At 39.4% G+C, this 25,794-nt stretch overlaps 1 pseudogene; it reads left to right on the top strand.

The window, feature by feature from the left end:
• LOC109457583 (peptidyl-prolyl cis-trans isomerase FKBP1A-like) overlaps positions 1 to 23,984 on the top strand; it is a 67,023-nt pseudogene extending 43,039 nt beyond the window's left edge.
• The last annotated feature ends 1,810 nt before the right edge of the window (positions 23,985 to 25,794 follow it).

The raw sequence follows: 25,794 nt of genomic DNA, 5'->3' as shown, positions 1-25,794 counted from the left end.
GGGTTTATGCAGATTCTAGAACTGCAGAGGAGAAATCCTTGCTCCAATTGCAAAGAGGAAAGCTGTCTATTGGGGACAGTGCTCAACAGAACTGTAAATAACAAAATCGGATGTGGAATTATTTTTCTTGTTTGGGAACTCAGAACTGAGCAAAAGTTAGACTCATGTAAGTACTAGTAGAGTTTTACTTGTTTTTAGAAGCAGCAACATTTGTGAAAATAGAATCACATTTTCCTATAACTTTTAAAATGGATGATAGCTTATAATACAATGAAAATTATACTTATGGAACAGTGTTACATGATTTATTATTTTCATGAATTATTTTTCTAAAATACAAAAAAAACACCCTTATTAAATAAGTACTCTTAGGATCTCCAGTGTGATGTTGGTAAAGGTCTAACAGCTGGCTGCTTGGAGGAAGCCAGAGGCTCTGTTTGTGGCTTTTGCCAGTTTTCTTTTCTGTGGTGTAGATTTTCTTTTCTTTTTAAATTAGTTTCAGGTGTACAAAGCAACGTACTAGTTAGACATTTCACCCCTCACAAAGTGTGCGGTGTAAATTTTCCCATCATGGCCGATTCAAGTTACCAAGGTGATATTATTGAACAGGAAGTTGGGAAGAGATGTGTACAGCCTTCTCCCAAGTCATGTGAGCCAGCTCCAGCACACCACTGAAGCTCTCTTTTATTAATGAGAAACATAGACCCTAGAAAGTAAGTGACTCCCCCAAATTCACAGAGAGTAAGTGGCAGAGTGGGGATTTACACTCTGGCAGAGACCCTGAAGCCTGGGTGTTTAATTGCCGTATACCCCAATAGTTGAAGCATAATGTTGAAAGGTTGGTGCAAACCCAGAGCTCATATATGTCCAACTTCTTTTAACAGGAGAGAACACCAAGTCCAAAAAGTTTTTATCAATTTGCTCATGGTTAAAAGGCTATTTATTGACAGAGCTGGGGCTATAAACCAATTCTTTGATCATTGCCCTGCACTACGCTGTAGCTACTTGGATTTTGCAGACCTTCTCCACAGAATGTTTAAATAATTTATCTTTTATAGAAAGAAACAATTGTGGAGGCTTTTTCCCCTTACATTTTGAATGAAAAAAAATCTCATCAGCTGGCAATGTAATTCAACAACATCACCCTGCTTGGAAGCAGTTAATTAATTCTGTACAGAATTCCTAAAGAATAGTCATAGTAATAACAGTCATAGCTGTCATCGTTTGTTTCCTACATGCTACTAGTGTATTTTGCACAAAGGCAGTAAACTATGGAGACTAGTGCTCCGAGTCATATATACCCTAATCTGGGTGAGTGTGTGGATGAGTGTGTAAGTGTAAAGCAATAAAACACTCATTGTAGAACTAGTTGCATAACTAGCTACATAACTAGGAATTGAGCCCTGTTTGGTGACTCCAAAAGCCCACACTTTAAGAGGCCAGTTGTATGCCATTCCAGCTCATTTTAGGGCTAAGCAAATGACACAATTTGTCTTTAATCTAAAATTTAGCAGTTATTAATGAAAAGGAAAGGAGATCAGGAAAATGAATTATGGATTGAACATAAGCTAGGCAATAAAAATTTCAGAATTAATAGTGAAATCTCAAAGCACAATTTGGCCAAGCACAAACCTACTCTAAATAAAAATTTAAAAGTTACTCATCACACAGGAGTGTTGTTAAGAAAAATTAATTAGTAATGGTATTGCTATTTGCAACTGTTATTTCTAGAGAAATTCTGACTTTCAAGGAGACTACAGTTCTTAAAGCAACTGGAGATCGAGAATTTTATTACTTATAAGAAGATATGTAGTATAAAAGAGATTATTTACATAATTTTTTGACCAAAAGTTTTAAAACACAAAGCAAAATATGCTACATGTGGAGAAACATTCTATTTCCTTGACAAATGAGGAAAGACTGACATTTATTGCTTGTTAAAAGATTTTATTTCTTCATCTTGCTCTTTAAATCGATTTGTAAGCTATTGAGGATGGAAGTAAGAAATCATTCTAAGAATTATATGTGAAAATTACTAAAAAAAAAGTGACTTTCATTAAAGTGAATTGTTTATTACATATATTGGGTTTAAATTTGGCCTATCAGTGTTTCTACAGCACAGGGGGTAGACTCGTGGTCTTAGAAATGAAATAAGAACCGTGTTATTATTTTCTGTTTTAGAATGTGCTCAGCACAGATTGGGCCTATGGAAATACCATATCCAAATTAACATGAGATTGAAGGAAAGTGCAAGATGAAATGAAGATCTTAAGTATGTGCTTGAATATTGTAGCTATTCCGAGGGAGAATCCTTGACCTTTTTTTGGAGCTGGCACTTTAAGCCTGGGGAAAAGTAGTTGCATTTTTGACAGTCATGTGAGGATTGCATTGGGGACCATAGATGTGAGACCCTTTCTCTGTCAGAACTTAGAATTAAACCCACATCAAAAGCATTGCAAGAAGTGGAAGATCAGTGGGACATACTCAGTAAAAAACTCTTAATGAGCAGATAGACTGCTGTATAGCCTCTGTGATGTGTGTCAACTTAGTCTTGACATAGCCAATTCCCAATTCTCTGTGCAAGATAGAATGAGGGTAACAACGATAATTGAAACCCACAGATAATCCGCGGGTTCCATTTTAACCCTCAATTGTAACTGACTGCCTTGCAAGCCTTTTAGGACACCAGGAAAGAGGGGCATCTCCTCTTCAGGATGCAAATATGTTGGAAGTGTTGGGGAACCATGAAGTAAATAGACAAAAGAGGCTGTATTATTCAAGGTCTTGACAGGAAACATCTGGCAATTGAAAGGAGTTTAATGAAGGGACGAGTTTCAAAGGTGTGGGCAAAGTCAAGGGAAGCCAACTAGCTGAGGGAACACCCTGGGATTAGTGATGGTCAGAAGCTGCTCCCACCTGTAAGGATGAAGGCACAAGAGGACCGAGCTGTGAGTAGAACCTCGAAGACCTGACTATAGGAAGGGCAGCTTGGCAGGAGCTGCGGTCTTCCCTGCAGGACGCAACCACTGGCAACCAGAGCTCCACACAGCAGGAGCCGGGGCAGTAAATACCAAACCTCTGTCCTCTCAGCTTTTGATCTCCTGCAAGTGCCTTCCACTGGCTGAACCCATCTGGAAGCCAGAAAGAAAGGAAGGTGGTTGATATGGTTGGTACACAGATGTCAGGGTCCTGGGGCACAGAGCAGGACGGAGAAGGGTGAAGAGAAGATCTGAAAGGAGAAACGGAGAATATCTAGCTTAGACGGGATTTAGAAAATGATGCCAGGGAGGTCAACTAGTCGTGGTTACCAGTCACTGCAAACAAACGCAAGACCACATCTTTTAGAAAAGATATGTTTAGAAAGCCAATCAAGAGAGAAGGTAAAAGAAAACAACATTCTCTAGGAAATGGCCATCTGCACTACATAATGTGTAAGTATTAGGAATACAGTCTTTCATCCCTGAGAGGGAGAGAGAAGCAATAAGGGGAGAATTAGTGTTCATTTGGCTGTTTATATTTGGGGAGTTGGGGGTAGAAAATCGTAGCTGTTATTATATTATCTTTTATAATCAAGGATTCCTGAGGGGTTCCTTGATGAAATCTGAATGCGTGAGCATTGCAAAAGCCAGTTTGAAGAGCATAAGTTTCCATTGTCCCTTCTTAATTCAGACTTAGAATGAGTGGCCACACTCCTGTATTTTAGTGGCATTAGAGAAAGACAATGTTACTTATATCATTAGTTACAAGCAATATGTTTAAATGAGCTTTTCTTATAAGTCTAGTTCCTGCAAGAAACTGACTTGTAATACCTCAAAGTGTTACAAAAGTATTACAAAGTATTATGGCTTTATTTTAATATGTTTATGGATTCAACAATATGGAAGAACCTATGTTAATGCCTTTCTATCTTTTTATCTTTTATCGAATGCATCTCTCTTTTTCTCTCTCTTTATCTTAGTGGCAGAGATGTTGTGCTAGGGGGTTTCTGGAAATCACATAAACATGCAGGAGAACCAGAGTGCTTGTCTTTTCCCATTCCTGTCCATTTTCCATGACAGGCTTTACCTTATCCCATGCCCAAGCCCAATCCTACTAGCACTGGGAAAACATGAACATTTTTGGCCCAGTATTTGTTGGAGGCTAGAATAAGTTTCATGGACACTATCTGATGAATCTAAAATGCTGAGGTGAGCCCAGATTGCCCACAGCTTTTGTTCACCCCAGAGGGAGGATATCACTTCAGGTGACAGATCAGGTTTAGAACTCGTAAATTTTCATAGCCTTACCCTGAACTTCAACATGCTTGACCAAGAAATTGGCACTTTCCGTAGGCCATGCCAGACCCTCCTTCTCCTGAATAGAGTTTGGACCATGACCCCACCATCTTTCTTGCTGCTTTTCTAGGCTTCAGCTGTTGTACTCTGCTCACCATACTGAGCCTCATACAAACAACTTCCTTGCTTTGTCCACCTCACTACTCCCAGTCCTGCCATGTTGCCCCAGCCCATGGGACTGGACTTTCCAAGCAGAGAAGTTGGCTCCCTACTGAGATGGATGTGCATGGAGAGATTGGGCAGAAACCCAGTTACCTCTCCAACCGGCCTCTTACACTTGTCCCATTCTTGCTGGGTGAGATGTTGTACGCTGCCACCTGCCTCCACAAAGTCTGAGTTTGCTAACGTCCTGCTGACTCTGCTGAGGTCAGTCCCACGCCAAGGTCAGTGATAGTAGTAGCTTCCTAGCCTATGTGATGTGATCCCAGTGTCCTTCTTTCTATTGTCCCATGTTGCTGAAGTCCCTGCCCACCTAATGTATGACAGATTGCCGCAGATAAGTGAATTCTCTATATTCCAGTAATTTATTCCAGCAAGATATGATATTGAAATGTTAAGCAAAGAAGAGACACACTGGAGGGCTAGGACTTCATTATTTGCTCTGAAAATGTCATATAAGTTTAAGAAACTTTAAAGTCCTCTTTGGTTATTTCATTAGGAAAAAAGTAATCTCATTTAACTGGCACTTTTACATCTACATTCATGCTTTTAAAACACTGGAGTGAGTGTTCTACAGCTATGTAAAGAAACACGTTATCAAAGCATTAGGAAATGATTAAACTGACATTTTCTTAAGAAAACGAAAGGAGCAGGAAAAAGCCATTCTAAAAGGACTGAGTGCTACATACTCCAGATATTATCTTCAGTGCTTACTCAGGGATCTTTAAAGAAGCTTATTACCAAGTACCCTAAGAAGACAAGTGTGGATGTGTACAGATCAGAGGAACGCAAGTTAATGCACCTGCCAGATTTTACTATCATACAAAGTATGTCAATCAGCACTGAGACCTTGTATTTAAAAATGTGTTTTTTCAGGTTTCCTCTGTGCTGTATCGTTCGTAACTCAATCCTCCAAGTCAGTAACCATTCCATGTTGCCAAATGTCATAAACGGTATGTGTACACCCCCTGCCCCTCACACACACATGCAGCTCTTGAGGTTATTAACAATCTCTGCTGGACGTAACCACATTTTTTTGAGTTGAGAAAAAGTTAGAATCTTAACTATCTCAACTGTTAAAAGACTCTTATTCAGCCAGCATTTATTAAGCATTTGCTGTATGCTAGACACGACTTTTCATGCTTTCATGCGTGCTGTCTCGGGCGATCAGCATGCAAAATTGCAGGGTGTAGATCCCAATTGGTGGAGATTCATAGTCTTCTATGGAAAAAAAGAAAAAAAGATGTGTGCTAAACTGACTTTATTGGGAGAACATTTCTAGCAGTTAGGCTTGCCTCAAAAGAAAGGAACAAGATTGGGAGACCAAGGAAGGTAGAGAGCGGTTGTGAACTGTCTTGCCTCTTTTGTAAGGCCCTTGGCAAGGGTTCTGGAAAACAATGCCAGATACTTGCTTTTTCAACATATATGGGAGAGGGAATGATCAAGATCGGTAGGTGTTCATTGTATGTTATTATGAACGCTTTTCAGAATTTGTCTGTGGACTTCTTAATAGCAGTTAGCATTCTCTTCTCCAAATGCTGTCTTTCCTTGACTTTCTGACACCATGTCTGACAGATTTTCCCTCCTTTTCTGGCTATTCCTTCTGAAGGTCACTTGTAATCTCTTCTTCCTCTTCCTCTTCCTCTTTGTATGTCATTGTTCCTGAGAGTTCTGCCCATGGAACCCTTCCCATTTTTCACACTCTTTGGGAGGTCTTCCCTATCTCTTGGCCTCTAAGACACTGAATCTCTTCCTGAGTTTCAGACCCCTGCAGTGTACATATGTACTATCTCCTTTGGCCAGACATTCCATACACATTTCAGACTCAGCTCATTCAGAACCAAGCTCATCTCCCCTACCCCAGTCTAGACAACCTGCTTTGGGTATTTACTCTCTCAGGAAAATCCACTGCCATCTATTCATGGGCCCGAGCCATCCTGGGCCTCATTTTCTTACTTCTTTTCTCCTCATCCTGAACATTCTCTAATCCAGTATCAACCATCAAATTTAGCTATAGGTTAACCCATAATTTTCACATCCATCTTCTTGCCATCTCCACTGGCATCACCCACACTTTCAGACTATTTTATAGGAAAACCTCATAAAGCAAATAGGTTAGATAATGAGAAACTGGGAAACTTAAGACAGCATTAGACTGAGAATTTTGAGACCTAGATTATTGTTTCCATATTGTTATTATCTGGTCAGAAGGACCAGAATTGTCTTTTATGGACCAATGGTGTTGGTTTTTTGGGGACAGGAGCTAGTTGTGCCTTATTCACCTCTTTTTTTGTAGAGCCTAGCACTAGTAGATGTTTCATAAATACTTATTAAATTAAAGACTAAGATCAGCGATGATTCATTAATGCAAAATTTTTATAAAGTTAAAAATTTTTTTTTTTGTCTCTGGAAATAAAGACATTTTAGGTAAAGGTGGGATAAAATTATATAAGTGGGTAATGTACAATATATGGAATCTGTAGCCTCTTTTAAGATCTGTAAGGGGAGAAGTATAATGTGATAATTAAGGCGAATCCAGGGGTCAAATCCAAGTTTTATTTCTCTCCATCTCTGGACTATGTACAGCGTTATTATAATCGTCCTGTATTTCTGCATGAAGGGATCAGAACACATTTGTTTTCATACACTTGTGCTAAGTTACTGTCTTTGGTCTGGTTTCCTAGAAGCAAACTGTGAGATGAGGATTGATGTATAAGTGATTGGTTAGGGACGTCCCCCTGGGAAAACTGGCAGGCTAATGGAGGAAGCAGGACAGGGAAGGGACAGAAGCCACGTGAGGGTGTGACTTCTGGCAAAGTCCAGTGGAGGGTAGGTTTCATCTGATGCCGCAAGGACATTCTGGAGTGTAGATTTTACTTTTAAATTATCCCAATCTAATGGAAGGGATCTGGGCTTTCTTCCCTTTGCACTAGTCAACCAATGCCTAAAGGTGGCCCAGGACTCATCTCAGTGTTTGTGAACCAAACAGCTCCAGTACTCCAATGGTGTTCCTCTGAAGAAGCATGGCAGCTGTGGGCGCTGGTTGGCAGAAGGCACTAAAGTCAGCGTAGAGCCCATGGAGATGGGAAAAATATGGGAAGGAATCTGAATCTGTTAAGGGCACTAACAGGATTTCCTCTAGTCAGCCACCTTTAGCTGTTCCTGGTCTTTCTAGTATTGATTGTTTTGATTAAAATTGAAGTCGTTACCTACATTGAATGAAGAAAACATGATTGCAATGGTTGACAATTGCTGGGTTTTTTGTGTTTTTTTTAATTTTTACTGGGGAATATTGGGGAACTATGTCTCTCCAGGGCCCATCAGCTCCAGGTCATTGTCCTTCAATCTAGTTGTGGAGGGCGCAGCTCAGCTCCAAGTCCAGTCACTGTTTTCAATCTTTAGTTGCAGGGGGCACAGCCCACCATCCCATGCAGGAATTGAACTGGCAACCTTGGTGTTGAGAACTCGCGCTCTAACCAACTGAGCCATCCGGCTGCGCCTCTGGAAGCTCAGCGGCAGCTCATTGTCTTCAATCTAGTTGTGGAGGAGCAATTGATGTTTTAAGAGTCCACACTTATTTGTTCTATGTTGGGATGGTGTGTGATTACTCGGGTTCTTCCTTTTGGTTGGAATGGCCACCCTATCCTCATGATAAGTAAACTGTGCTTCCAGAAGAAGGCCAGAGAAGACTGCTGAAGCCTCGTTCATTTTTGAGGCAAAGTCGTGTGTGTTTCAACAGTAACCTGCCGCAGATATTGTCCCACTTGCACTGCTTATCCTCAAAGGGATTGCTCTTTGGGGAGAGAGGAGGGGGGAGATTGTGCTTGGGCACTAAGTAATCTGTCCAAAGTCACACAGGGAGGTTCTGATTCTCGCTCTGAGGAGAGAGACCTGGGACAGTGTTTGTGGCCTCAGTCTTAAGAGCCTTTGTCCAATATTCTTTTCTGAGGGAAGCAATAATGACTGTGAAATACGAAAAGCAAAGAGCTAAGAGTCTGGAGAATCGGATCTGCTCTGGTTCTTCTCACTCCTGTCTGTGTGATCTTGGCTTGGATGCAGCCTCAGTTTCCTCCTATGTAAAATGGGGATAATAATGCCCACTTGCCTACCTCACAGTGCAGATGTTAGAAACAAAAGAGATTATATATAGCAAAGCCTATTGAAATTGGGTGAAAATTAAATTAAGAATGAAACGGCATATCATGACTGTTTTCCTGGCCCCACCATTTATTACCTGTGTCATCGTCACCGAGTTATGTAACCCCTCTCTGCTTTGGTTTCCTCCCTGTATAAAGAGCATGTAAAAAGTAGGTACCTCAGAAGGTTATTTTAAGGTTACATTTAGACGATCCTTATAAAATGCTTAGCACAGTCTAGCAAATAGGAGGCAGCCTGTGGATATCTGCTATTTTTACCTTCCATGACATGACAACTTTTAAGCATTTACTCTCAAGCATCATCATTTTACGTTTTATCATCACTGTATTATACTTGAATTACATGACTTCATTTTATAGGATTCTAGAATATAGCGAAGAAATTTACATTGTTGACTTATCAGTCATGTCTCTTCTCAGCCGCCATTTTTTCAAATTCATACTTTCTAGTTCTTTCAGATTTTCCCCATACAATGAACCCTATGATTTTTGAATCATTTCTATTGAATCTGTAAAATAAAAAGAATATGTAAATAAAATAAAATAAAGAAAATTGCAAAATGCCCAGAACTATGTATGGTATTTTAGACTTATCTGTCTCATGTTTGTTCAAAGGTTGCTTTGCTTCTTTGCTCCTAATAATTTTTTTTGTTTTTAGTTTCAGGTGCCCAATACTCTTTTTATTATTCTTGTCTTGCATCTCTGTGGGATGCTTTTGAGGCACAGTTGAGATGCAGCTTATTAAGGTGCTAAAGTCATTGTATGGGTGTAAAATATTTTTCACAACAATGTTGGTTAGTTACTTACTAATTTTTTCAGGAATATTACTGAGTGTCTATTATATTAGAGGCCCTGTGCTAAGTGTTGGGGATATACTGTATATTACAGACATAGTCTTTATTTTCAAGGAAATTTTAGAAAGAAAACATGCATACATAATTTCTCATCGTACCTGTTTCAAGAAAAAAGTATTAAAATTTCTGTTGATAATCAAAATTGTGACTTTTGTTTAACCCAGCATTTCTCATGGTTATTTGAAAATAGAACAATCTCTCTGGTCATTGTTTTTTTTTTTTTTTTTTTGCATTTCATACAAACCCACTAAGATGTCACGGAACACAACTTGGCAAACACCATTGAAGCAAGAGTATTTCCTCTCCCATGAGGCCTGGTATCTAGTCTCTCAATGTGCTGTATTTGCATAAATCATGTTATGTAGGTGGCTGCCTGCTTTGCCCATGGTCAGGGCCAGCCCTAGATAGGGTACAACCTTGGAGTGAACAAAACAGGCATCACTCCTGGGCAGCTAACACAAACTTTGTCAGAAAATAAATTACTGGAAACATTTTTATTAAAGAAGAAGAGTAGTTTTGAGGGTGTGATAGCTTCTGTTAAAGCTTATGCAGTTAATCATTCCTTGTTTGAGGTTTGGACTTTCTTCCCTTTGATGTAATTAGCCATTAGGCTTTCTGAAGTACATTTTTCATGTCAAGGAGACAATGGTTTCAAAGGAGAGATAGGGTGGGGCTGAAAGGAAGGCCAAGTTAATGCACAGAGCAGCAAAAGACTCTGGAAAATATCAACACTTCTTATATTATACAAGCCATTTGCTAACGTATTGGAACACAATGTTATTTTCACTTTAAATGCAGCAATGTTTTACTCACTGCTTCGTTGCATTGTAAGGATTTTCTGGACTTTATGTAGAACCGTGGGAGTGGGTGAGTGGGTATGTTTGGGAAAGGTTTAGAATCTCTTCTCCTGCTGTAACCAGAGAAGCTCTCCTATGATGTTTTATTTGTTTATGCTTCAAAGAAAGATGCCATTTGAAAAAAATAATGATTGCTGAAAACATTTTAAAACCTTTGAAATAGATTGTTTGACTGAGTGAAACAGAATTGGTTAGCAACCCGTTGCCCATTCGTATCAAACTTGGCTTTGCTATAGTGGAAAAAATTACCAAGTCAAGTTATTCAAAAAAAGAGTAGTTTATCAAAATTCTTCGTTCATTCCATAAATGTTTATTGAAAGTACACTATGTGCAAGGTACTGTCTGGTCTTGTGTACATGTGTGAGCATATGTGCACACGTGGGAATGTGTGTTTGTATATGTATGCATGTACATGCAGGTATACTCACAGGTGTGTGTATATGTGTACCTGTGTGATTCATGTGTGTGTGTATATGCCAGTTAGAGCCACTTCAAAACTGACACCGATCTGCATCCTACCTTTAATGAGCTTGGTCTAATACAAGAAGGAAGCCATATATACAAACAATAGTAATAAAAATCAATTTCGTTCACCCAGGCCTGTGTCCAGTCTTAACTTACTCTCATGAGTTGGGGATGTATCCTTCCAACTTTTGCTTAATATTTCTCCACACATATATTTGTAATCATGTATAGTGATCTTTCTGTTTTTCAAAATGTACATGTATAGTCTCAAACTTTAAAAAATATATTTAATTAAATTTTTTTTATTAGCCTTAGGGGTATAAAACAGCATAATAGACATTTAAACCCCTCATATAGAGATAAGCCACCCCCAAGCTACTACTCCTCTGACATCTTATTAGCTGTTACAGTACCTTAGACGATCTTCCCTATGCTGTATTCCACATCCCATGACTATATGTAACTATATATTTAGTTATAGTTGACATTCAATATTATTCTACTTCAGCTTCAGGTGTACAGTGTATTGGTCAGGCATCTACACAGTCTATGACGTGATCCCCCTGATTAGTCCAGTGCCCATCTGGCACCTTACGTGATCTTTACAACATTGTTGATTATATTCCCCATACTGTATTAACTACCACTTTGTATTTCTTAATGCCCTCACCTTTTCCACCCTGACCCCAGCTCCATTCCCATCTATCACCTTGATAGATCTAGTACCTATCTGGCACCATACCTAGTTATTACAATATTATTGATGATATTCCTTATGCTGTACCCTACACCCCCCTGACTACTGTATAGTACCCAATTTGTTCTTCTTAATCCTTTTCCCTTTCACCCCTCCTTAACCCTCCTGCTGTCTTAAAGAAGTTCCTGTAAAAGTCTTTGTAATACTAATTTTGTGGTGATGAGCTCCTTCAGCTTTTTCTTGTCTGGGAAGCTCCTTATCTGTCCTTCAATTGTAAATAACAGCCTTGCTGGGTAGAGTAATCTTGGTTGTATGTCATTGCTTTTCATCACTTGGAATAGTTCCTGCCACTCGCTTCTTGCCTGTAAAGTTTCTGATGAGAAATCAGCTGACAGTCTTATGGGGGCTCCCTTGTAGGTAAATAACTGCTTTTCTTTTGCTGCTTTTAAGATTCTCTCTTTGTATTTAAACTTTGGTGTTTTAATTATGATGTGTCTTGCTGTTGGCATCTTTGGGTTTATCTTGTTTGGGACTCTCTGTGCTTCCTGGGCTTGAATGTCTATTTCCTTCAACAGGCTAGGGAAATTTTCTGTCATTATTTCTTCAAATAAGTTTTCAATTATTTGCTCTTTCTCTTCTCCTTCTGGTACCCCTATAATGTGAATGTTGGTACACTGGATATTGTCCCGGAGGCCCCTTAAACTCTCCTCAATATTTGGATTCCTTTTTCTTTTTGCGGTTGTCATTGGGTGTTTTCTGCTACCTTATCTTCTACATCGCTGGTTGGATCCTCTGCTTCATCTAATTTACTGTTGATTCCCTGTGATATATTCTTAATTTCTGTTGTTGTATCCTTTATTTCTGACTCGTTCTTTTTTATGATTTTCATCTCCATTTTTATGCTTCCTATCTCTCTATTGAAGTTCTCCCTGAGATCATTGAGCATCCTTATAACCAGTGTTTGGAACTCTGCCTCTGAGAGATTGCTTTTCTCAGTTTCACTTAGTTCTTTTTTCTGGAGCTTTGTTCTGTTCTTTTATTTGGGACATGGTTTCTTTTTTTGTCTCCTCATTTCGGCTGCCTCCATGTGTTTGTTTCTATGTATTAGGCAGAGCTGCTATGTCTTCCGGTCTTAGTAGAATGGATTTATGTAGTAGGTGTGCTGTGGGGTTCAGTGGTGCAGTCTTTCTGGTCACCTGAGCCATGCACTCCAGGTGTGTCCCTTGTGTGGGTTGTGTGTGCCCTCCTGTTGTAGTTGAGCCTTGGTTGATAATTGCACATCAGTGGGAGGGACTGACCCTTGGGCTCACTGGTTGTTAGTACTGGCCTTTACTACAGTGGAAGGGTTGTTGTGCAGGAGCTGACCCCATGGAGTAAGATCTGTCTCAGCAGGACTCTGATGTCTGCTCAATCTGCCCCTTGGGTGTGTCATACTTGGTGGTGGCTGGGTGATGCTCCAGCTCATTTTGAAGCTGGCCACTGGGGGCACCAGCCCCAGGACCACCTTAGAGGGGACCTGCTGTAGGTCTACTTCAGCCACAGCCTGTGTCCCACCCAGGATCACCCAGTGGAAGCCAGAAAGAAATCTGCAGATGGCTGTTGGCCGTGCTGTACTTGGAAGTACCTTGAGAGGCCAAGCCGTGAACGAAGGCCAGCTGCTGCTAGTGCCGGTTTAGGGCTGCTCAGCCAGAGGTACAGGATGCACTCAAGCCAGATGCTGCTTATCTCAGTTCTGTGAACCTTTGAGAGACCCTAGGAAAGTCTGTAGCTTGAGCCAAGGCAGGCGGTCTGCATGAAAAAGCCACTGAAAGCAGCCTGAGTGAGCCCCAAACTTGGGTGGGGTTGGCGTCTCCAATTGCCAGGTCACGAAGAACAAACTACAGAGACTCAGTGGCCACCTGTGTTCATACACAGCAAGGAGGAAGGCTCAACAAAGAAACAATGGCCTCTACCAGCTCCCCCGTCCAGGAGAAAGCCGCCTCTCAAGCCCCTGTCCCAAACCAGACAACCCAATTCCCTACCATTTGTCCCTGCCGCTCAGAGTAAGGGATTCTGTTGGTGGGTAAGTCCACGTGTGGTCCCTTTAGGAGGAGTGCAGCTGTGCTCAGTCTCACTCAGTCACAATCTCTGCTGGTTTTCACAACCAAAAATTATGGGCAGGGTTCTCTCCCCGGCACTGGAACCCTGGGCTGGGCTGGGGCTGGTGTCCCTTGCTCCTTTAGGGGATGAGGGGACAGCCCACAGCTGAAATATCCCTCCCGATCTTTAATGGTCACACGCTGGTGTGGGACCCCATCTCTGACCTTCCAGTCTGGAGGTGGCTTCTTCTGCATGTCCTTAGTTGAAAGGCTTCAGTTCAGCTTGATTTTAGGTGATTCCCAAAAATGGTTGCTTTGTAGATTAGTTGTAATTTTGATGTGGTTGTGAGAGAAGGTGAACACAGCGTTTACCTACTGTGGTGCCATCTTGGCTGTCTCCTCAAACTTTTTAACTTTCTGCATTTTTCCATTCAATATTGTATCCTTGAGATATATAGATGTTGAAATAAAAAGATATGGTTCATTTCTTTTATTAACCCATGTTTTAGTATCCATTGTTGGGACAATTTATTCCTTTCCCTAGTGATGGGTATTTAACTTCTTTCCAATTTTTAATAATTACAAACAATGCTGCAATAAACATGTTTGCATGTATGTCCTTACAAGAAGATCTCTCAGATAAGCCTTCCTCTCAGGTTAATAGAAATGAGGAATTGCAGGATGTGCACTTTTACTTATCCTGACAAATTGCTCTCCAAAGCAGTTCCACCCATTTGTGCTCCCAACATCCATGTTTAGGAGTTCTTGTTTCTCCACATCCAGGTCAATGCACAGTGTGGTTGAACTTTTAGATTTTTGTTGAGTTGATGGTTTTTTTTCATTTGCCATTCCTGGATAACTATGCATCATTTGAACATCATTTTAAAGATTCAGTGATCATTTGATTTCTTCTGTGAATTATTTGTATCATTTCCTTACCTTCCTATTAGGTTATACACTTCATATTTCTCTGTAACATATTTTGCAAATGTCTTCCTTTGGTAGATTGTTACTTTTCTTCAAAATGTGTTTGTAATCTCTTTTGATATATATAATATTTGGAGTTTTCTAATGAATGAAATTAATTTTTATAGGTGTGAAAATAGGGATCTAATTTAAATTTTTTCCTTAAGGATTATTGATATTCTTAAGGTTTGATTCAACTGACCTTTTGATTGAAGAGGGCAGTAGAATATGGTGATTAGGAGCACAGGTTCCGCAGCCAGGCTGCCTAGATTCAAATCCCAGATCTGCCTTTACAAACTTTGTTGCCTTAGGCACGTTATTTTCTGAGCATCAGTTCTCCCATCTGTAAAATGGGAGTAGAAATAATACATTTTTACAAGTATTTTTCTCAGGACTAAATTAGTTAATTTACATAAAGCATTTAGAACAATCCTAAGATGTAGTGGTATTATATGTGTCTGCTATTATTATTAATTTTTCATGAGAATAAATACTATAACCTGGGTATTAAAATACCTATAACTAAGCTAACTTTTATTTCAGATATGAGGAATGTACTTGTATATGGCAAGATGAATGTGGGGCACAATAGCATACATATTCAGAGAACTAAAATGACTTATAGCTAACTCTTAATTATACTTATGTGTAAGTCCCTCCAGGACAAAGACTATTAAATACCTAATTTCTCTTTTTATCCTTAGTACCTATCACAGTGCCTGGTATAAGTAAACTCTCATTTAGGATCTGATGAATGAACGAGTGATTTTCTTATGTCTATAGTAGCCATACACCCTACTATTTCCTGTCAGTATTTTCTCAGAATGAAAACTGCTTTAATATCAGCGCAAACAAACCCAGGAGGCTCAATCAGCTGCAAAATTATTATGCAAAGCATTCCTGAGCCAAATATAAATGACTTTTGGATTATCTGATGTTATGTATTTTCTGCATCGCTACTCCCTCCATCAGTGTGAATATTCAACAAATAGGTGCGCTAAGCAATCAAGTGCCTGTTTCACCATCAGGGAGTCTAAGAAAGTGAAAACATTCCAAATTGTTTTAGAATGGCCTCCTCCTCGTTAGAGCTACTTACTCCATTTACGCTCTTGAGTCATCACAGTGTAAGGCACCCAGAGGTTTTTAAATTGAATTTATTGTGATGAAATTTATTGGTATCTGAATTTGGGAGGGTGAATGTTATGCCATGGTTTGTATATCATTACTTCCCACCCATCCACCCACCCTTGTATCCATCTATTCTACAGATATTTAAGAAGATTCTGCTGGTTGCATGGGTGCCTACGGTGGTGCTGTGGGGAATGCAGAAGATAATGTGATATATCTGTCTGTTCAGAGAGCCTGTAGGAAATCATGATGCCCAATCCTTGAGAAATGCACAGATTCAGTATAAGATTCTCTGTCTTCCGGTTAAAGCTTTCGTATTTACTGTGATACTTGGAGTAAATATTTAAACTTCCCTGACTTTCAGTCAGGGAATGTATGTACATTATGTGGAAAATGGTAAAGGCTCTCTAAAGTTTAGTTTTCATTCCTACAACTTTGGCTATCACATGGATAAATGGGAGTGTTCACCTTAAGTGCAAACCACAATTCTGACAACATGGCAAATCTGACAGACATTTGTGAGTATTAGAAACAGAAGATGGGGCAACCCTGACCCTGGTTTAGCTTCATCCTCTGCAAAGACATGCATATGCCATCATTGACAGCTAAGGTTTATTAAGTGCTTACCATTGGGTAGGCTCTTTTATAAATGCTTTTACATCTATTAATTGTTTTAATACTTCCAGCAATATTGTGCAGAGGGTACTATTATCCCAAATTTACAGATGGAGAAATTGAACCAGAGAGAACTTAACCATGTGACCTGAGGCATCAGGTCACATGATAGTAATTGATAAAGTTAGATTCAAACTCTGATGTCTGGCTCCAGAGCCCATGTACCAGCTGCCTATCCTCGCTTAAGATGATGGGTTGAAGACTTTTGGATCCATTGGCAGCTCTTGGGCCTAGGTTTTGTCTCTTGGTTCTAGGTCTGTTTCTGGAAGCAAAGGACCTGTGACATATAGAAGACAAAAAATCCAGTTTTATGCTTCCCTCAAACCAAATAAGTACACCTTCCTTTACCAGAAAAAGTTGTCTTGACCTCTAAGTGATGGGAGTAGCCCTTTGAAGTTGAGTTTAAAATAGAGGTTTCTTGTATTTTTACAAGAATATTTAATGAGCACATACATTTACCAGATGAGGTGTTGTCAGGATATAGTAGATAGCAAGATGGGCATGAGCTTGGCCTTCATTAAGTATGTTGCTTTATACATTGTCACTGTATTCCAATTTACTTGAATTTTGGAGGATCAAATGATTAATTGAAAATATTCAAAATTATCATTATCATTAGATTTATTACTATTATTTGTTACTAATTTACATGGACTAGATCAGTTCAAGTTCCCCGGAAACATAAAAATAAATTTGTTCCAAATTGATTGGATGTAGCAAGGACTATGCAATGAGTTCACCCAGCCTCCTAAGCATATCACTGGACTACACTTTCCGGCTTCTTTCCCACTTTAGGTGTGCCTGCATGTCTGAGTACTGGCCAACGGGATGGGAGCAGAACAGAGGTACATTATCCAGGCCTGTCTCAGAACACCTCTCATGTGATTCTTCCTTCATACTCTCTCTTCCCCTGTTTGCTGGCTGGATGCTGACACCAAGAGTGACTTTGGAGACTATGTATGAAAATGACTGTGTCAGCTTGGGACCCTGACGATGGCATGGAGCCCACCCCCACCACCACTTTACCCACTGGGCTTCATGACAGTGACAGATACAACTCTATTGCGTCAAACCACTGTGGTTTCAGAATTGATCTGTGGCTGTTGCTTTCTTATGTGGGCTAGGTTTTGAACATTTTGTGTGTATGTATGTATTCTAATGATACTTTATAAATTCAAATTATCTTTTGTTTCCTGCTGCCCAAATAGCTCTCTACTTCCTTGTTCTTTCTGTTGTAGCTTCTACTTATAAGCATGTCGAAATCCAGGTCTTCTTACAGGGAAGAAGAGCAGTTACTGAAGAAAGACATAGGACACAAGCAGATGTGCAGCAAATGCGCATAGAAGTAGGTATCTAAAGAATATTTAAAGTGAGAGAGATTTGGAGAGCAATGAGAACTGCTGTCTGAAGCAGTTTTTAGCAGGAACAAATACCTTCCAATTTCTGTATTCATTTAGCAAGCACAGTGTCTTATATGACATCAGAGAGCCATAGAGTCTAGAACCTGCGTCCTGAGCTTGAAGAAGGTATCTTCCAATCAAAGCAAATCCTATGAGACATGTGTTAATCATTCCCAAGGGTGTGGTAGTTTTATTATAATTGAAATGCCACCATTTTTCAGTGTGTTGGGGTCCTGTGATCCAGCCATTTTCATTGTATTCCCTTTCTTGTGTCAATTTCTGTTCTACAATGATAAAATACTTGAAATTCTGGTATTGAATTTCATCCCCTCATGAGACTTTCCCATTTAGAGACATGGCTCTTCAGCAGTGCCAAAGTTTGAGCTTCTAAAATTCAGAGGCAGAGATTTAAAACCAGTGGCAGTCTGGGCAGATGTCAGCGGGTGAGAGTTTTCCACCGCCAGTCCTCATAACACACATGTCCGTACTGCACTGTGACTTCTAATCCACGAATAAAGCACAGATCCTACTGCGATCATCGGTGGACTCATGTCCAAAGGCAGATATTCTATTCAAATAATCTCACACTGCTCTGTGGGAAATAGTATTTTCATTATGTTTGCACTCATGTCAGCATTCATTAAAATGTGCTCTGCCTGCAAGAAAGATTCATGGTGAGCTTTTCCTGTTAAAGGACATATCCGTGAACAGCTCTCATGAGCCAGAAGTTTATAACATTGGTGGTTTGAAGTGTGTAATATTTTACGTTGCTGCTCTCAGAAAGTTTTCAGAGTGCAGGGGTCCAGGGTACTTTCCATCCCTCTAGCCATCTGACTGGGCCAGGCCTTCAGTGGCCTTTGAAGTCTGTTCATTTATATTTTTGTAGGTTTTGATATGTGCCACACCTGTCAACTTGTCAAAAAAGAATGGGATTTAAATGTGGGCTCCACGTTAAATTTTGAATGTAGGTGGCTCCAGAAAGGAAGTTTGGTCCTTCTTAGCTGGAGCCTGGGAATCGGGGGCACTTGCGTCTCTTCTCCATGGAAACTGTCGGAGTGTAAAAGTAATTCGTGAAGGAAATGTTTTAGAACCACAGTTATAACCTACAGAATTTGAGAATTTGCAGGACCTTACACTCCCTTTTCCCATGTATAGGACTTCATTCCAAACCGACTTTTGGCTTTACACTGTTTCTTTTTCATTTCAGGCACGGTGTCCTTATCTGTTTAATACTTTTGAAGGCTTTCCTTTTGTTTCTTTATTATTGTTCTTGTGTCATTTTCTGTCATCTGTTTAGGTTTTCTTGTCTTAACAACTTTATATTTTACTTCGTCTGTTGAGAACATGCTTTGTCCTTTTCCTCCTTTGTATATTTATATTGCCTGTCTAGGTATTATTCTATTTTACAGTGGATGTGATACTAAAAACTCAAAAGCAAAAAGTGTTTATAAGTTGAATATAGACTTACATTATGTTTTCAAAGATGCTTAATGTTAGTCTTATGAAATACTATCTACTTTCAGAGGTGCAGCTAGAATAGATTCTCTCCTTTCTAAGTGAATGGATATTTATACAGAAGCAGAGTTTCATAGAGTATGAATAAAAATTTAAGTAAATTTTAATTTCTGAAATGAATGTGGTCCTGCAGTCATGCTTGCGCGCGCTCGCGCACGCACACACACACACACACACACTCAAATACCTGAACTTCATGATAATAGCCAGGCAAGCAAGTGCCAGACATTTAATCATATCACAAATGACTGGTGTCTTAGGGGTGGGTTTGACCACTGAAGCCCTTAAAAATTTGAATCCAGGTAGAAAAGGATTAGCCATTACCCCACACCTAGAAAAAATATTTTATCCTTAAAAATTATGCTAAGTGACAATCATATCTTTCATTTTTCGAATATAGCTTTGAAAACTAAAATCAAACTGCTGTGTTGTCAAATTGTATTGACCATGCTTGTGTCTAAGGCTTACAGGCCATAACTAATTTAGAAGACAGTCTAGTGACCAACAGAAGAAAATCTTGTTCTGGGAGGTTATTGCTACGAAAAGGCCAGGCCCCTGGGAGAAAGACATGTCCAGGGATTCTCTACCAAGACTTGTTATTTTTATTTTCATTCTGATGGATCTTAAATTGACTGAAAAATTCTTTGCTTCTTTGTCAGTGATCAGTAAAAATGGTGGTCCCTGTCCTGAGCAAGTTACTTAATTTTTATTTCCTCAGCTGTAAAGGGACCACAATTGCAACTTAACTGAGTTGTTGGAAGGATTATGGGATGTGATCCCGGTAAGGGTCAGAACAAAATCTGATACGTAATAGGGGCTACATTTTGGTGGCTCTTCCTGGCACTGTCTTTTGGAAACCACTTCCTGGCTTGTAGCCTGTCATCTCCGACCTGTCTTTTTTATCATCTATTTGCATTTACTTCCAGGAAGTCTTGAGCCAGAGGTCATGCTGGAGCACCGCACAAGGCTCTGCTTTCCTTTTTACAGCTTTGAACATCTTCCTGGTTACCTAGGGTCTGCTTGTCACAGCCATGGTCCCCACAACCTCCACAGTTCTTTCCAGTGCTGTCACTTTGTCTATCCAACCTTGGGATGAGATACATTGGATCTATGTATGTCCAATTCAGTCATATACTTTACACTAATATTTGAAGCCCATTGTATTTTGTTACTTCCAATCTGACAGGTAAAGAATCAGATGATCTAACCAAAACATTCGTTGTAACCCAATTAAGGATTAGTGACTTCTGGTAATCAGAGTCCTAGTGTTTTGACCTAATTTTCTTGAAAGAGGGTTCTAACAGAAAATTTCAGAACAGGAAATTGAAAAACAGACTATAATATATGTAATAGAATTATAGTTGGAAATGATCTGAGAGAGTCTCTGGCTTAATTTCTTATTATATAGAAGGGCCTGAATCCCAGGGAGGTTAGGTAAATTTTCCAAGATCACTCAATGAATTTAACTGGGAGCTGAGACTAGAACTTGAGTATTCTGATTCCTAGTTTTTGTTTGTTTGTCCCCCCCTGCCCCCACCCCGTATGCTGTTGTCTCTTGAAAAGATGCTTTCTTGCTGGTTGGAGCCATAGGGCTTCTTACCTCATAGAGCATGAGGAACTCTGTTCTTCTATCCTCAAATTTCCATACCTTGGCCTTTATCTCCCATCTTTTTTGTCTTATTCTGATAGGCAGGGACCTAAAAGCCCTATGTCAGCAGTGTTTTACTCATTGAGAAATACTGTAAGAATGTTACACTTAATTAACATTAAAATTGTAGAAATGCTCGGCTCATCAGATATATATTGAGCAAGTGTCAGACATTATGTCAGTTGCTATGGATACAACAATGGACCATATAGAGTTTCTGTCATGAAGAAACTCACAATCTAGTGGGAAAATAGACCCATAAACAAATAATTTTAATTCAAATAAATATTACACCTTACAATGTAAACAGGAACCATTTCTAATAGTTTGAGTGAAATTGGGAAGGATGCATAAGCACAGTTTTTTGAATATCACTTCCTTATATTGAGGTGAGTATATCAGGTTACATATTAACCGATTCAATTTTCCCTTCTCCCATCCCCCTAATGTTTAACATAAATTGTGTTAATAGTCATTAGCTTTGTATCTCAGTTACTATTTAAGTTTAGAATACTCAACTTAAGTGGGACTCTTAGCGGAAGAGGAAAGGACATCACCCAAAAATGGATGAAGAGACATTTTTGTCATTTTAGTTGACAGAGTTTGCATGTTTTCAGTTGCAAGAGGAATAGCTGCCTTATGTTAGATGGAAGCACAATTTTGATATTTATTTAGAAGTTAAATAAGGTTAAAAGAGGTTTATATAACTTTTAAATAAATAAGAACTTCTAAATAGAGAAGGGTTACTGTGATGACTTTGTGCAGTGGCAAATAAGCTAAGCCAGAACTACAACTTCCAGAATTCCCTTAACTATTAAGTTCCTGCTTAGGGAAATTGTGTGATACATGGAAGGCAGAGTGAAGCAGCAGTCTTTATGCTCTGAAGTTCATGAGTGTGTTGGGTGCCGCCACAGCTCACGCATAGTCGGGGCTCATCTGTGGACTCTGTGATCTTGATGCCCCTATGGGACCCACTACGCCTCCAGCCCCACTGATCAACCTCCTCCTTCAGTTTCACACAGTTCTGGTCCAGGTGAAAGTGCAGCTCCATGGCAAAGGGCATCAACTTCTTTCTGCAGATTACCTATGTCATTGAGTTGCAAATGGTAAGGAATATGCAAATTAGTTTGTTCTTATGGGTCCCTTGTCACTCAGAGTGGTTCTGTTTCTTTGAAGGAACCCTTTCTGATACAAATGAAGGCTTTGATATTTATAATGTTTAAATTTCATATTTGTTTGTTTGTTCTCAGTCCTTCACTGTAGCCTATGTCGTTCTCTTTAGATGCTGAATATGGTACCAATATATCTCAGGATTTCTCTGAGTTTCATGTCCTCTGCAAATTTGGTGAACAGGTCATCTATATTTGCAACCACATCATACGAGTATATAAAAACATTGTTTTTTTTAAAGACTTGTTAGCATATTTTTGGTAAGTTATATAATTATAATTATTCTTTTCCACAAAAATTGATGAGCGAATTTGTCAAAAACTTTGGTCATACTCAGATATTCTCTATTTACTATACTTTCATGATTCCACAAGTTACTAAATCTATCTGTGAGATTAAAAAAAGTTACTTTAAATCCAATTGTATAATGGGCAAGGACTTGAATAGATATTTCTCCAAAGAAGATATACAAAAGGCGCTCAACATCACTAATCATCAGGGAAATGCAAATGAAAACCATGCTAAGATATTGCCTCACACTTGTTAGGGTAGCTATTATAAAAAAACCCAAAAAAACGAAACAAAAAAAACCAAAAAAAACACCTAAACCAAAAGATAACAAGCATTGGTGAGAATATAGAAGGAACTGGGAATGTGAAATGGTATAGCCACTATGGGAAACAGGTATGGAGGTACCTCAGAAAATTAAAAATAGAACTACCATAATCCAACAATACCATTTTGGGTATATATCTGGAAAAACTGATATCAGGGTCTCAAATAGAGATATCTTTATTACCACATTCATTGCAGCATTATTCATAACAGCCAAGGTAAGGAAACAACTTAAATGTTTATAGGTGTGTAAATGAATAAAGAAAATGTGATATGTGATACACACACACACACACACACACACACACACCACACACACACTAGGGGGGGTGCCAAAAATATATACAAGTGGACACTTTGGTCAACATTGCTCAAGCAGTAGTTTGCCTTAATCAGAAGTGTCTGGACGCTGATGGTAACCACTTTGAGCACCTCTTGTAATTGTAGAAGTCAAACGTGACTTGTATTCATCTTTTGTGATTGGTGTATGCTGAGTATTACAATTTTAATACAGTTTTCCTTTCTTAAAGTGTGTATACGTTTTTTGCACTCTCTGTATATAAAAATACACAATGGAATATTTTTCAACCTTAAAAAAGGAAGGAAATCTTGCCATATGCAACAACATGGATGAACCTGGAGGACATTATACTAAATGTAATAAGCCAGGCACTGAAGAAAAAAAATACTGTATGATTTCACTTATATAAGATATCTAAAATAGTCAAATTCATTAAAGGAGAAAGTAGAATGGTAGTTGCCAATGGCTTAGGGGAAAGGGAAGTGGGGAGTTATTCAATTGGTATAAAGTTTCAGTTATGCAAGATTAAAATATTCTAAGTTGTGCTGAGGGACAAGGTACAGCGTCTGAATCGCAGCCAGGACCGTCTTTGTCCACGCAGCCCAATGTGCTGACACCAGCCCCCAGTCGGCCTCCACAGCCACTAGGGAGTGCAGGTGGAGACTATCTCCCCCAGAGATGGGAGCATCTTCCCGAAGCCAGACAGAACTTCGTGGTGCACTATACGCGGATGCTTGAAGATTGAAAGAAATTGATTCCTCCCTGCACAGAAACAAGCCCTTTAAGTTTTTCCTAGGCAAGCAGGAAGTGATCCGAGGCCTGGAAGAAGGGGTTGCCCAGATGAGTGTGGGTCAGAGAGCCGAACTATTTCCCCACAGCATGCCTATGGTGCCACTGGGCACCCAGGTATCATCCCACCAAATGCCACTCTCGTCTTTGACGTGGAAGTTCTAAAACTGGAATGACAGGAATGGCCTGGCCTGCTCCCTGAGCTCCCTGCTCTTGGACGTGCCATGGAGGGATCTGGTGTCCCCAGACACGCACACGTGAATCTGTAGGGACCTTTTCCTGATGTTCCCCTACACTCTTTGTGTAAACATCTACCCATACTGAATGTGCTCTGTCACCCAGCTTGGCTCTTCCCCTTTCTCCTCGTTTGTGTGTTGACCTAAACTATATGCCATAAACCTCAAGTTACTCACTGTATTTTGTTTTCGTTTTGGGGTGAAGACTCAGTTTCAGGCTTTTGGAGCTAGGTTTTCAACTAAGTATTAGTGGAGTATTAACAGCACAAGTAGTGGGTTAACTTGAGACTAGCAATTGGTGTGGGTGGATGCAAGACTATTTGTTTTAAAATTTGGGTTAAATTTTTATCTATTATATATTAAACATTCTTATTGCTGCACTGCAAAGCCATAGCAGATTTGAGGTGCTGTTGAGGGCCGAATTATTCTCCAAGTTGAGAAATGTCCTTGGGTTGAATTAAGAGCCCTACCCAAAACTGAAGTGGGGAGGGGGACAGCCCTCGCCTCCACTGCCCCATCACACTCTCCCCTGAAACCCTCTGCCTTTTAAAAACAAGTCATTTTCATTGCGATATTGGACACTACAGCTATCTGTCCCTGGGCCAGCAGTGCCCGCTGAAGCCTTTGTGGCCTGGCTTTTTTCTCCTGTGGTTTTTCTAATGGATATTCAAGACTTTTATATTCTCATAGGTATCCAGGCTCTACTTCCTAAATTTTAAGAATTTTAATCAAAAGTTTAAATTACAGGTGCTGTTTGAAGACACTTAACACCCAATGAAAGCCCAGCCATCATGACAAATCCTTGAGTGTTGTCTCACGAAAATGATGCTGGTCATCACAGCTTCAGCATGTCCTGCTTTTTGATGCTCAGCTCTCCCTGCTCATCTCAAAGTTTCCTGGCTTTTCCTTCACCCCTCTCACTCCTTTGCTGTCCTGTGTAGTGATTTGGTGAGAGAAATAATTGCTGCCACCCCACCCCCACACTACATATGAGTTTCAAGTTTTATTACTGCAATAAAAGTGCTTTATGATGGTTTTCTCAAAAAAAAAAAAAAAAAAGGAAAATGTTCTAGAGTACAACATGTGACTATAGTTAAGAATACTGTATTGTACATTTAAAAATTTGAGAGGGTAGGTATCATGTTAACTGTTCTTACTACAATAAAAAAAGTTATTTTTACTTTAATAGTTCCTAGAAAACCAATTCTGTACCCTAGTGATGCATTTAATGATCTATTTTTAAATCTATCCTTTTATTATTTATTTGTAGCTGAATCTTCATCAGGAATAAACATCCAACTCACTGGTCTATGTTTTGTATAATCCGTACTCCCATTTTTCACTCCCCTATTTGAAAATTAAAATGGTATTTATACATCTTAAACATTTGAGAGTCTTCCCCAGAAACCAACATCACCACTGGTACATGTTTCTCTTTCCCTCCCTGGAACGTATTTTGTTTAAAACAAGTGGCTTTAACTTGAGAATATGAGGACATCTTCTTATGATTTTTTTCACCCCTTTTGGGCTTATTGATATGAATTGCATAGTTTTTAGTCTGAATATGATTCCTTTTACAGAGAAGAAAGAAGTAAATTCAGAGTTGAGAAATTTACTTTTCTCAATAGTCCAAGAACTTCTTTGACCATCCTTGTCTTCCAGCACTGAGGAGTTATAATTTTGGTACAATATTTGCTCAATGTTTATCCAAAAATTCCATGAGCTTTGTGAAAGATATGATTACCTAGAC

Source organism: Rhinolophus sinicus, chromosome 6 (assembly GCF_057876585.1).
Source record: "Rhinolophus sinicus isolate RSI-liver-muscle chromosome 6, RSI-T2T, whole genome shotgun sequence".
Lineage (NCBI taxonomy): Eukaryota > Metazoa > Chordata > Mammalia > Chiroptera > Rhinolophidae > Rhinolophus > Rhinolophus sinicus.
This window is presented reverse-complemented; position numbering and strand designations above follow the sequence as displayed.